At 38.5% G+C, this 13089-nt stretch overlaps 1 protein-coding gene across 8 annotated transcripts in view; it reads right to left on the minus strand.

Annotated features, from left to right (window-relative positions):
* The window catches only part of SLC16A7 (solute carrier family 16 member 7), a 196529-nt gene that overhangs the window by 95466 nt on the left and 87974 nt on the right, over positions 1-13089 (minus strand). The window lies entirely within an intron of this gene.

Consider the following 13089-nt stretch of genomic DNA (forward strand, 5'->3'; position numbering starts at 1 on the left):
ATACCAGACCACCTGACCTGCCTCTTGAAAAACCTGTCTGCAGGTCAGGAAGCAACAGTTGGAACTGGACATAGAACAACAGACTGGTTCCAAATAGGAAAAGGAGTACATCAAGGCTGTATACTGTCACCCTGCTTATTTCACTTATATGCAGAGTACATCATGAGAAACACTGGGCTGGAAGAAGCACAGCTGGAATCAAGATTGCTGGGAGAAATATCAATAACCTCAGATATGCAGATGATACCACCCTTATGGCAAAAAGTGAAGAGGAATTAAAGAGCCTCTTGATCAAAGTGAAAGAGGAGAGTGAAAAAGTTGGCTTAAAGCTCAACATTCAGAAAACTAAGATCACAGCATCCAGTCCCATCACAACATGGCAAATAGATGGGGAAACAGTGGAAATAGTGTCAGACTTTATTTTTCTGGGCTCCAAAATCACTGCAGATGGTGATTGCAGCCATGAAATTAAAAGACGCTTACTCCTTGGAAGGAAAGTTATGACCAACCTAGACAGCATATTAAAAAGTAGAGACATTACTTTGCCAACAAAGGTCCATCTAGTCAAGGTTATCGTTTTTCCAGTCGTCATGTATGGATGTGAGAGTTGGACTATAAAGAAAGCTGAGCATCGAAGAATTGATGCTTTTGAACTGTGGTGTTGAAGACTCTTGAGAGTCCCTTGGACTGCAAGGAGATCCAACCAGTAAGAAATCAGTCCTAGGTGTTCATTGGAAGGTCTGATGTTGAAGCTGAAACTCCAATACTTTGGCCACCTCATGCAAAGAGCTGACTCATTTGAAAAGACCCTGATGCTAGGAAAGACTGAGGGCAGGAGAAGGGGATGACAGAGGATAAGATGGTTGGATGGCATCACCAACTCAATGGACATGGGTTTGAGTGGACTCTGGGAGTTGGCGATGGACAGGGAGGTCTGGCATGCTACGGTTCATGGTGTCACAAAGAGTCAGACATGACTGAGTGACTGAACTGAACTGAACTGAGGAGAGGCAATGAAGTCATGATAGGCGTCATCTGTTCACAAGGGATAAAAAGGGAAAAGGACTAAGCCATGTATTATAGAACTTGCAAGATTGAAAGACACATTTCTCCCTTACTTTAGCTTGGTAAAATATTTTCAAGTGAAGACACTCACTCAGGACAAAGACTATATCAAAAGGTTACTAAAGCAAGGAAAAGACTAAACCAACAGTATGGTCTTAGTATCTTTTCTTAGACTCTCTTACCTGCTTAAGTTAAATAGCAATAAATTCTTTCAGTTTGTAACAAATTTGGGAGTGGGTGTAGAGAAGAGATCAATGGTGTGATCCCTCAAGTTCTAATAATCTCAATTTTTTTCCTATAATTCAGTAAATTTAGAGCCTCATAAAGAACTAAGAGTACTATTACTTGCACTAACTGAAATCAACTAATTTGAAAAATATTCCTCAAAGGATTATACTATAAAATGTGCTACCAGCTTGGACAGAAAATAATAGTGACTGTTGGAAATGTCAAATGACCAAGTGATTAAAATAACTCCAGTATATATAACTTGCCTTTGTCACATACAACATATAATACTATGAAAAATATAAATACATATAATAGTCATGAAAGTGTTGTAACCCTATGAGCAAGTGACATTCATGCTGGTTCTTAGTTTGCTTATTTGTAAAAAGCCAGAGGATTAAGTGTTCTCTGAGGTCCCTTTCAGCTCATTTTTTGATTCTAAGATACTAGAAGATAAAGTTCTATTTTATAGACTTTCTTAACACATAAACTACAAATTTCTTTCTTTCTCTGGGGGAAAAAAAAATCTACTGCTGTTAAAATATAAGTAATGAACAGATAGACATTATTTGAGCAAGTTTTCCAAGATTCTAAAAACTATGGGCTGAATGAAAAAAGTTCTTTTGAAAGAGTCATCTGAAGAAATTCCATTACATACACAGACACAGTTTTATGTCTAATTAAACACAGAGGCTACTAGAGGCCATGTATTAGCTCCTTAAGTGTGCTTAGAATTTCATTCAATTCCCAAATTGTAGTTGAGTTCCTATAAAAGTTATTGTACAAGATCCTCAGAGGAACTGGTAGATGTCCAAATACTTTTTCATTTATCAAGATAAAATACTGAAGCATATTTTCACATTCTTCCCATAAAAAGTGGGGCAATTTGGTTCAATGATGCCAGCAAATCACTTGATTTGCTGAAAACAGCAAATCATGAAAACAGCACCTTGTATGTTATATATTTAAAATGTTTTAAAGAATGATGTGATATTTCAGTTCACACACTATGTATTTTGGTTCCCATATTTGCCAACTTTTAGGCCCTTAAATTAAAAAATATATATAAAGTGTACAACCACCAACTTGGAATGTCAGTCATAAATTGGTAGATAAAATTTCAATAGATATTAAATTGTCACTAAAGATATTGTTAATAATGTATGAGTGGAAACAGTGTCACTTTATTTTGGGGGGCTCCAAAATCACTGCAGATGGTGATTGCAGCCCAGAAATTAAAAGACACTTACTCCTTGGAAGGAAAGTTATGACCAACCTAGATAGCATATTCAAAAGCAGAGACACATCTGTGTCTTTTTTGCTGTCTTGCATACAGGGTCATCACTGCCATCTTTCTAAATTCCATATATATGTGTTAGTATACTGTATTGATGTTTTTCTTTCTGGCTTACTTCACTCTGTATAATTGGCTCCAGTTTCATCCATCTCAACAGAACTGATTCAAATGTGGACTTTGGGACTCAGAGGGAGAGGGAGAGGGTGGGATGATTTGGGAGAATGGCATTGAAACATGTATACTATCATGTAAGAATCAAATCACCAGTCTATGTCTGAGGCAGGATACAGCATGCTTGGGGCTGGTGCATGGGGATGACCCAGAGGGATGCTGTGGGAGGGGAAGTGGGAGGGGGGTTCATGTTTGGGATCGCATGTACACCCGTGGTGGATTCATGTCGATGTATGTCGAAACCAATGCAGTATTGTAAAGTAAAATAAAGTAAAAATAAAATTTTTTTTTAAAAAAAGCAGAGACATTACTTTGCCAACAAAGGTCCGTTTGGTCAAGGCTATAGTTTTTCAGTGGTCATGTATGGATGTGAGAGTTGGACTGTGAAGAAAGCTGAGTGCCGAAGAATTGATGCTTTTGAACTGTGGTGTTGGAGAAGACTCTTGTGAGTCCTTTGGACTGCAAGGAGATCCAACCAGTCCATCCTAAAGGAGACCAGTCCTGGGTGTTCATTGGAAGGACTGATGCTGAGGCTGAAACTCCAATACTTTGGCCACCTCATGTGAAGAGCTGACTCACTGGAAAAGACCCTGATGCTAGGAGGGATTGGTGGCAGGAGGAGAAGTGGACGACAGAGGATAAGATGGCTGGATGGCATCACCAACTCGATGCACATGAGTTTGGGTGAGCTCCGGGAGGTGGTGACGGACAGGGAGGCCTGGTGTGCTGCGATTCATGGAGTCGCAAAGAGTCAAACGCAACTGAGCGACTGAATTGAACTGAACTGACTATTTACAAACATGCCAAAAGGTATTCCTCTTGTCAAGCTTACATATAAATTTTATGACACTGACATCGTGGGGATGTTAAGTGCAGTCATTTCTTATAAAAGATCAAAAAAATCTAGCTGAAATGGGAGGCAGAGCTGAAAGCAATCCTTCTCATAACGTTTTATGACACTGTCAAGATTCGCCATGAAGATTCTCTCTAAGGAAGCCTCTCTGTGAAGCTCTGCTGAATTCGCGATTTCAAGCCTTTGTATATAAAATCGGATGTTTTTGTTATCTGATATTCCCTGAACACTGATAATGAAGGCGGTGCTGACTGGAACAAAAAAGAACCCAAAGTTAAATATAACTTAGATGAGAGCCTCTGAAGCTACTGAAAAGAAATAAATTGGTTCAATCCTACTTGTCACTTCTAGAAGGTCACCAGAAAGAAGCATCATCCCAAATGCAGAGAAAAACTCCTTTCTCTTCCTCCTTTCCTTACTGTACTCGTCAAGACTGTGAATACCATAAAAATACACAAACCAAAGCAGACCTCTGAGAAGTGATGAAACACTCGTACTATACCAAATTGTAAAGAATGAAATTCGGGAAACATTTCACCTTTGCACACTGCATTCTTCTTCCTCCCCGTTAGCTTTCTCCTAAGCACCTGTAGGCTCCCTTCTTTCAGGTTTGGCTGCCAGCTGGACAAGGAAGATATCAATAAGTGCAAGCATCACTTTTTTTTGTTTTGTTTTGTTTTTGGCTGTACTGAGTCTTGATTGCTGCCTGGAGTATTTTCTAGTTGAGGCGAGTGAGGACTACTCTCTAGTTGTGGTGTTCAGGCTTTTCATTGCAGTGGCTTCTCCTGTTGCAAAACACAGACTCTAGGGTGTTCGGGCTTCAGAAGTTGTGGCTTCTGGGCTCCAGAACACAGGCTCAGTACTGTGGGTCAACAGCCCAGTTGTGCAACATGGGGGGATCTTCCCAGATCAGAGATCAAACCCGTGTCTCTTGCACTGGCAGGCAACTTCTTCACTGAGACACCAGCGAAGCCGTCAAGCATCATCTTGATCCTAATTTAATTTCTCTACCTTTAGATTGTTTTATTGGTTTAATTTTGTTTCCACCTGGCCCTTTCACCTTACATGCTAGCATCAACCCATTCTCCCAGACCAGAGATTCTCCTGCCTGATCAGGGACCATTCTGTTCCAGGTTCACTCTTCGCTGCAGATTGGATGAAGAGCTCTCACTTCCTTGCCCTAAGGCCTCCTTTATAGTCCTTCTTGCTCCACAAGAACTCGATGGCTTTTCGGATTTTTTGTTGACCAATCCCACACATCCCAGCCTGATGGAACGTAAGGAAAGTAGGTGAAATAGGAGCCACAGGCTGCCACGCTTTCTGCCCTGTTCACAAGAGTGCCAACATTCCAAACCTGGAAACTACAGGAAGAGGATTCCCATCTTTGACTGCCATGGGAAACCATCAAAAACAAACTTGAACTTCCAGTTCGGTGAAAGACATACTTCTTGTTTTCTCCTGTGATTCATTTACTTATCATTGTTAATGAAGTCTCTCATTTTTTCAAAAAAATTTTTGATGTGGACCATTTTTAAAAAGGTCTTTATTGAATTTCTTACAATCTTGCTTCTGTTTCTTATGTTTTGGCTTTTTGGCTACAAAACATGTGGGATATTAGCTCTCTGACCAGGGATTGAAACTGTACTGTAGGTACCCCCTGCACTGAAAGGCAAAATCTTAACCACTTGACTGTCAGGAAAGGTCCCACTGAAGTCTCTCTTGTCTGTCTGTGGGATTTGGCTCCAATCATTTTCACACTTTATTTTTAATTTATGTCTTGTTTCTCATTTTCTTTAGCCTACAAAACATTTATCTTCCCTCTAGAGCCTCTTTTTCTCTTGTGCTGTCCCTATATTTCTTTCATCTTCACTTCAAAACTTCACACAAGGGCTGCCTTTCTTTGTAACCTCTCTTTCTTACCACCTAATCCTATTTCCTTGCTAAAATCTGTCCTTCTCTTGCAAACGTCACTGAATACATTTTCTCTTCAAGATGAGCAACGACTTCCTAATCTCCAAAGCCACTGAGCATTATCTCATTAAAACTGTATAAAATATTTAGCAATTATTTCATTGGATCTTGTCTTTGAGACTCTGGTTTCTATTGCACTATATCCCTAGACCCTCTCCTCCATAACTACTTTTCCTCTTCAGGTCCAACATAAGTTCTCATAAACATTATCTTGTTGATTTTCTTCTTTCTTTAAAGATGCTTCATAGTATTTTCTACCTTTACAAATTCAGTTAACATTTTTATCCTTGATGTGTTCCAATTTTCCATGTTGTTGTTGTTCAGTCACTAAGTCCTGTCCAACTCTGTGTGACACCATAGACTGTAGCATGCCATAGACCACAGCACACCGTGCCTCCCTGTCCTCCACTATCTACCGGAGTTTGTTCAAGTCCATGCCCATTGAGTCTGTGATGCTGTCCAACAGTCTCATCCTCTGTTGCCTTTCTCTCCTTTTGCCTTCACTCTTTCCCAGAATCCTCTGTATCAATCTTTTTCCTAAGTTATAGTTCTTCATTTCTTACTGCTCACTGTGGGTGTGCTCAGTTGCTTCAGTCGTGTCTGAATCTTTGCAACCCCGTGGACTGTAGCCCGCCAGGCTCCTCTGTCCATTGGATTCTCCAGGCAAGATTTCTGGAGTGGGTTGCCATACCTTCCTACAGGAGATCTTCCAGACCCAGGGATCGAACCCTCAGCTCTTAAGTCTCCTGAATTGGCAGGTGAGTTCTTTACCACTGGGCTTCCCTGATGGCTCAGTTGGTTAAGAATCCTCCTGCAATGCAGGAAACCCCGGTTCAATTCCAGGGTCGGGAAGATCTGCTAGTGAAGGGAAAGGCTACCCATTCCAGTTTTCTGGCCTGGAGAATTCCATGGACTGTATGGTCAGTCCATGGGGTCTCGAAGAGTCGGACACGACTGAGCAACTTTCACTTTCTTTACCACTAGCGCCACATGGGAAACCCTACTGCTTCCTAGAGATTTTCAGAAGATGCCCTACTGAAATGTTAACTGCCCCAAGTTCTTTAACCTTAATAAGAGCTGGTCCCTAGGCTGAAAGACCCTGAGTCCTCTCTTCCCCTTTCTTTCATGCCTCTTTTTTCTTTAATAGCTCTTGAATGTGTCTTTTTTTTCCATTTCTCTTTTTGACCACCTTAGTTCACACCTTTTTTCCCTTCACACAGTCCCCTAAGGACCTCTTTCAACTTAATTTCCCCCCCTTGCCTCCCACACCTCTCCATTCATCCAGCTGCTCTTCAGAATTAATCTCTCTAAAGGACTCTTCATACACAATATCAAGTACACTTCAATAAAAATAATTTAAAGAAAATTAATAAAATAGTAGTGAATTTATAAAAAATACTTCCCAGACTGGGTTACTCTATCACTCAAAAGTTTCAATGGAATCCTACAGCATGAATCCAAGGCATTACAAAAGTTGACTACATTAAATTTGTCTTGCTCATTTTTACCATTCTATTTGTTTTAAATTGCAAAATACTATATCAGAAAAGTAAGAATTACATGTAAATGATCAGGTAGACTTGAGAAATTCTTTGCTAAATGATGTATTTATTTCACAATTTCTGCAAGTGTGTTTATTAACATATTCACTATGCTAATAGGCATTTCAATTTGCTTAATTATACAATGAAGAACTCCCAAACTTTCATACAGGAAGCTTTTTGCCAAAAAATCCACTTTCTCTACCTTTACCCAAACCTCCTGCATTGTCACATGATGAAATCACACACATCCTTCCACACAAATAAATAATGCCTTGTAAAATAAAATAATAAAATTGTTTCTAAGAAAGAAAAATCAGCCTAAATTCTCAAATAAAGCTATTTGATTATAGCATACTATATTTTGATTTTGAAATTACTCATGTCTTTCTCCTACTGGAGACTATAAGTATCTTGAGGCCGTGAACCATGAATAAGTTATGTTCTCTATTAAGGCCTATACCAGAAACTTCAGCCGAGTATTGCAGGATATGCAAAATTTCACACTATTTCAAAAATATTTCACTTCTTCTAGCTCTCAAGATAGAGAAATCCACGAACATTCAATTATATAAACTAGCCCCTAAAAATAACATAATAACTCTAACATATAGTTTGTTACTCATGCAATCCTAAAATAGACATTGGTGCTAGAGTCATTATCCAGAGATAATGATAAAGCTTAGATCTATTCAATGGATTTAGACTAAAAGGTTGAATTTATTTCAATAAATAGGGTGCAGGATTCACAAAGGACTAAATAAAATCAGATAAAAAAAATTTGGTCTCACAAAAAGCGAAAGGCCAGCTGAGTTCTTGCCAAACATTTTGGAATTTCTAGGATTAATTTTACCCAGTTCAGTTGAGTTTAAACAGACAAAATTTATCACCACCGACCTTGAGGAATGAAGCTGTGTTTATGGACTCCTGGGGTCTCATGGTCCTACACAGGCCCTTCTAAGAGATGGAAGTAATTAGATCTTTCATTCTAACCCTGTTCTGAGAGGAGTTGGGACTGACTAAGCCATGTTCTTCAAGGACTTAAGAAGAAAATAACCTGACTGTCATTGATTCCAGTTATTCTCACAGCTGAGTAACAGAGTGATCTGCATTCACATCTAAGAGATTATGAAATGCTGTAGATTGAATCACTATTTGAAATATTATGTTCAGTCACACTTGACCTTAAAAAGGGGCTTGCAAAATGAGAACTACTCTTTATCCCTTTTCAATCTTCACCATGATTATACCTTGTTCTAATTTGTATGCTCCTCCTGATGAACAGGGAGATTATTATAGTAGATAATCCGGTTAGGAAACAATGTTGTCAACAATTTTTCTACAATTTTTGAAGCAGTTCTATTTTTAAAAATTGCTTGTGATGAGCCATGAAGGCTTCTAGATTCAGAGAAGAACAGTATATTTATTTATGCTGAGAGTTTGTTCTGATACAGGTAAAACTGAGGTTCTAAACTATTCTTATAGAGCTAGTGAACTGAAGATGATTCCAGGAATCTATTTGCACAAATTGACAACTCTGTTTTCTTTTGTTTCTTGTGCCATGTGGCTATAGGCAGAGAGCAGAATATATAGATACTCAGAAGAGAGTAAAACAATAAACAAGATGGATGGCATGATGTCCATACTGTCCAGCCTGCAGGTTCCAGTGGACAGAGTTTCAAGACAGAAGCTAAAGTAACTGTTTTCCTGAGAGACTGAAGCTTTGTACACAGCAAACATTTGAGATTCTGATGAGAAAATTTGGTGAACATATGGACAAGGGGCATTTTTTCCATTATAGCCTACACCTAAGCTTTGTGTCCTGCAGAATCGTTACTTTGGAAGCATCAGGAGACAAGATCCTTTATATAGGCAATGTTTCCACTGAGGGTATTAGCAATGGTGAGAAACAGTTGTGGAAAAACTCATTTGATATCTCTTTGATCTCATGTGATTACCAGAAATAGTCGGCTGTAGACTTGTTGGAGAATTTGAGGTCCTTGTAAAGTCAAGTGAAGGGTAAAGAGTCAGAAAAACTGAGTTTATTAATAGCAACCGAACTCCATATTCAGTAAACATTCAACAAATATCAATTGAAAGCCTACTAGGTACCTAGAACAGTGGCTGCTGTTGCTGCTGCTAAGTCACTTCAGTTGTGTCCAACTCTGTGCGACCCCTAGATGGCAGCCCACCAGGCTCCTCTGTCCCTGGGATTCTTCAGGCAAGAACACTGGAGTGGGTTGCCATTTCCTTCTCCAGTGCATGAAAATGAAAAGTGAAAGTGAAGTTGTTCAGTTGTGTCCGACTTGTAGCAACCCCATGGACTGCAGCCTATCAGGCTCCTCCGTCCATGGGATTTTCTAGGCAAGAGTACTAGAGTAGCTTGCCATTGCCTTCTCCGAGAACAGTGGCTACAGTGCTGAACAAAACAAATCTCAGCCCATGGATGTATGTTTTAGTGGAGGAGAGAGGCAAAAAGAAAGTTACAAATATAAACAAGGTAATTACAGATCAATGCCCTATGTAACAAAATTAAATAGGGTATTATGATAAAGAATCTTTATTCAGGGGTGGGGTAAACAAAAATGTAGTCAATAAAAGTAAAGTGAGAAGGATTTTTTTGTTTTATTTGCTTCTGAAGAGTAGGGCTTCCTTGGTGGCTCAGCAGTTAAGAATGCACCTTCCAATACAGGAGACAGGGGTTTGATCCCTGGGTCAGAGAGAAGGAAATGGTAACCCACTCCAATGTAATGCCTATAAAACTCAAGGGCGTTTTTCAAATTTGGTTAACTGGAAAATGCTGTACTGGAAAATGCCCCCCATGCTCTACCATGCTGAGCCCCATGGCTCTTTTTTAAAAAAGAAAAATTATTTCTTTATTTTAATTGGAGGCTAATTACTTTACAATATTGTGTTGGTTTTTACCATACACTGACATGAATCAGCCATGGATATACATATGTCCCACCATTCTGAACCCCTCTCCCACCTCCCTCCCAACCCCATCCCTCTGGGTTGTCCCAGAGCACCAGCTTTGGGTGTCCTGCTTCATGCATAGAATTTGCACTGGTCATCTGTTTTACATATGGTAATATACAAGGCTCTTGAAAGCTCTCAGGACAAATTCACTTCTCCCCTGCTTCATGTTTTCTTAGCTATGGGTCCCAGGGACTCAGTCTGTTTTCTTATCATCTTGTCTATTGCCTCTCTGTCCTTTAAAAAGTTCTACTCTTGCAATTATGACATCAAAGTGGGAGAGTCTCCCTAAACCTGCCTTTTCTCAATGCTTCTAAACACAAAACTCCTTTCTTTTTCAGGTTATTACTAATCATCCCTGTGGGAAGAGGAAAAATGATAAAAGTGGATAAGATTCTCTGCTTATAAAGTATTAACTGTGCTGGTCCTCAATTACAGATCCTGCCTCTCTCTCAGATTAAAATTAAAGTGGAAATGAGTTTCTATTCTGAGCTTTTATTCCTAGAGATAAGCCTTATCAAGCTTCTTCCTTTATTCTAATTCTGCCCTGATGATGAAATCAAAGTAGAACATTGTTTTTCATATCTTGTTTCCAGCATTCATTCATTCATTCACTCACTTTACATTTACTGGGTATCTCATTTCATGCCAAAGAATGGGCCAGACATTAGAAACATAAAGATGACTAAGATATAAGGCACTGTTCCAGGCCTAAAAAATTACTCAATCCAGGAAGCAAGTTATGAAATAGATGATAACATTATGGTATGGCAAACATCATTAGATGGGTAAATTCAGATTTCTATGAAACTAAGAGGAGGATCACCTAGAATATACGGTGATAGTCAAGAAACAGTCTCCAGAAGAGCTGATATAACACTGATTTGGCGGAACTGAGTCTTGAAAGATGAATGGGAGCTTCTGGGCTGGATTGAAGTAGACTGAGATTGGGAGTGGTAATAGGTGACACACACACACAAAATACCAGTTGGTATGTCCTAGAAATGAGAGACATGACACCATGATATGATTGGAGAAGTAGAGGAGCAAATAGCCTATTCATCTTAAAGTTTTGGGGCTTATGTTCTGTGTTTAGAGCAAGGGAATGATTTAGTTAGTTTGCATTTTGGAAAATAATCCTAGAGGTAAGTCAGAGAAGATGGTTGAAGGAAGACAGAGGATATATCAACAGAGTAGTTAAATTCTATTGCAGTAATCTAGACAAGCCATCACAAAGCAGTAGCTACAGGGACAGAGAGAAGAGCAGACTTACTAAAAATAATAATAGCTATAAAACTTTGTTAATGGACACACAACATAAAAAGAGGTAAATTTTGACATCCCAAACATAAAATGTAGGGGGTGGAAAAGAGGGTATTTTGTTATGCAACAGAGGTTAAATTATCATAATAAAATAGACTGTTAACATCAATACGATGTTTAATGTTAGTCTCATGGTCAAAACAAAGCAAAAACCTACAGAAAATACACAAAAGATCAAGAGGGGGCACTAGTAAAGAATCCAACTGCCAATGCATGAGACATAAGAGATGCAGTTCCATCCCTGGGTAGGGAAGATTGCTTGGCATGGAAATACACTCCAGTACTTTTGCCTGGAGAATCCCATGGACTGAGAAGCCTGGCGGGCTACAGTCCGTGGGATCACAAAGAGTCAAACAGGACTGAAACAACTTAACACTCACAGGGTATGTGTGCTCAGTTACTCAGTCCTGTTGGACTCTTTGCGACCCCATGGACTGTAGCCCATCAAGCACCTCTGTCCATGGAATTTTCCAGGTAAAAATACTTGAATAGGCTGGCATTTCCTCCTCCAGGGGATCTTCCCAGTCCAGGGATTGAACCCAAGTCTCTTAACATCTCTTTCATTGGCAGGCCAATTCTTTACCATTGCACCACCTGGAAGTCAAATTAAGGCACACTACTAAGGAAAATCATAAATTTGTAAAAGAAGACAGCAAGAATAAAAAGGAATAATGGAGCTACAAAGTAGCCAAAAAATAATTAGCAAGATGGTGTTAGTAAATCCTCTCCCATCAATAATCACTTTAAATGTAAGCAGATCAAATTGGTATAGAATGGCTAAATGGACAAAAACAAAGACTCAGCTATATACAGCCTATAAGAGACTCACTTCAGTTTTAAGAAATGTTCTAATTTATGTAAATGTTACTTGAAATCTGCATTTATTAAAAATACCTGTGGTATATAAGCTATATAATAAATACCAATGTTCTAGTATCTGCTTAGTAGATGAAAATACTGTAGGAAGGAACTATATATTATCTCCTCTCCCTCTATTTTTATTTATTGCATTGTTTCCTTTTTTAATGTAACATAATTCTCTAAAAGTAATTCTGAGTAAGAAAAAAGTGATTTCTTAGTTTTCTGTTTTCTAGAATTTCAAGCTCAGTTATTAGTAAAGGCTGACCTAATTGTCAATTATTGTTTTTCAAGTACATTTTCTGTGCTTGAATAAATAAATGATAGTAAAAATCCAATAATTACTAAATAGATTTTACAAAAGTATTAGGCTTACTGTTAGGAAAAAAATCAGCAGCTACATGACATTAAAAAAGAAGTGCAGAACTATATCAGCCTACTAAAAAAACATTTAAATTATACTTTTAAAGAATAAAAGTTTAATTTAAAATGATTAACTTATTAAAAATGCATATGTCTCTCAATATAAAAGAAATTGAATTTTTCATCCAATTAGTGAAAGAGCAAAGTAAAAATACTAAAAAATGAGGTAGATTGTTTTTACCTAGCAGCATAATAAATCAGAAGCAAACTCTGTCAAATATTAGTCATTGAGAACATCAATCTGTACAATGACTCTGCTGTCAACTTCAGGTTTGAGGCTTAATCATTTCAGGAGCAAGAAAACCATGAGTCATATTTTACCCAAGAGACATTTGGGAACACATATTCATGCTGCTACCCTCATAAATTTCTTGACAATTTGC

Source organism: Ovis canadensis, chromosome 3, assembly GCF_042477335.2.
Source record: "Ovis canadensis isolate MfBH-ARS-UI-01 breed Bighorn chromosome 3, ARS-UI_OviCan_v2, whole genome shotgun sequence".
Taxonomy (NCBI): domain Eukaryota; kingdom Metazoa; phylum Chordata; class Mammalia; order Artiodactyla; family Bovidae; genus Ovis; species Ovis canadensis.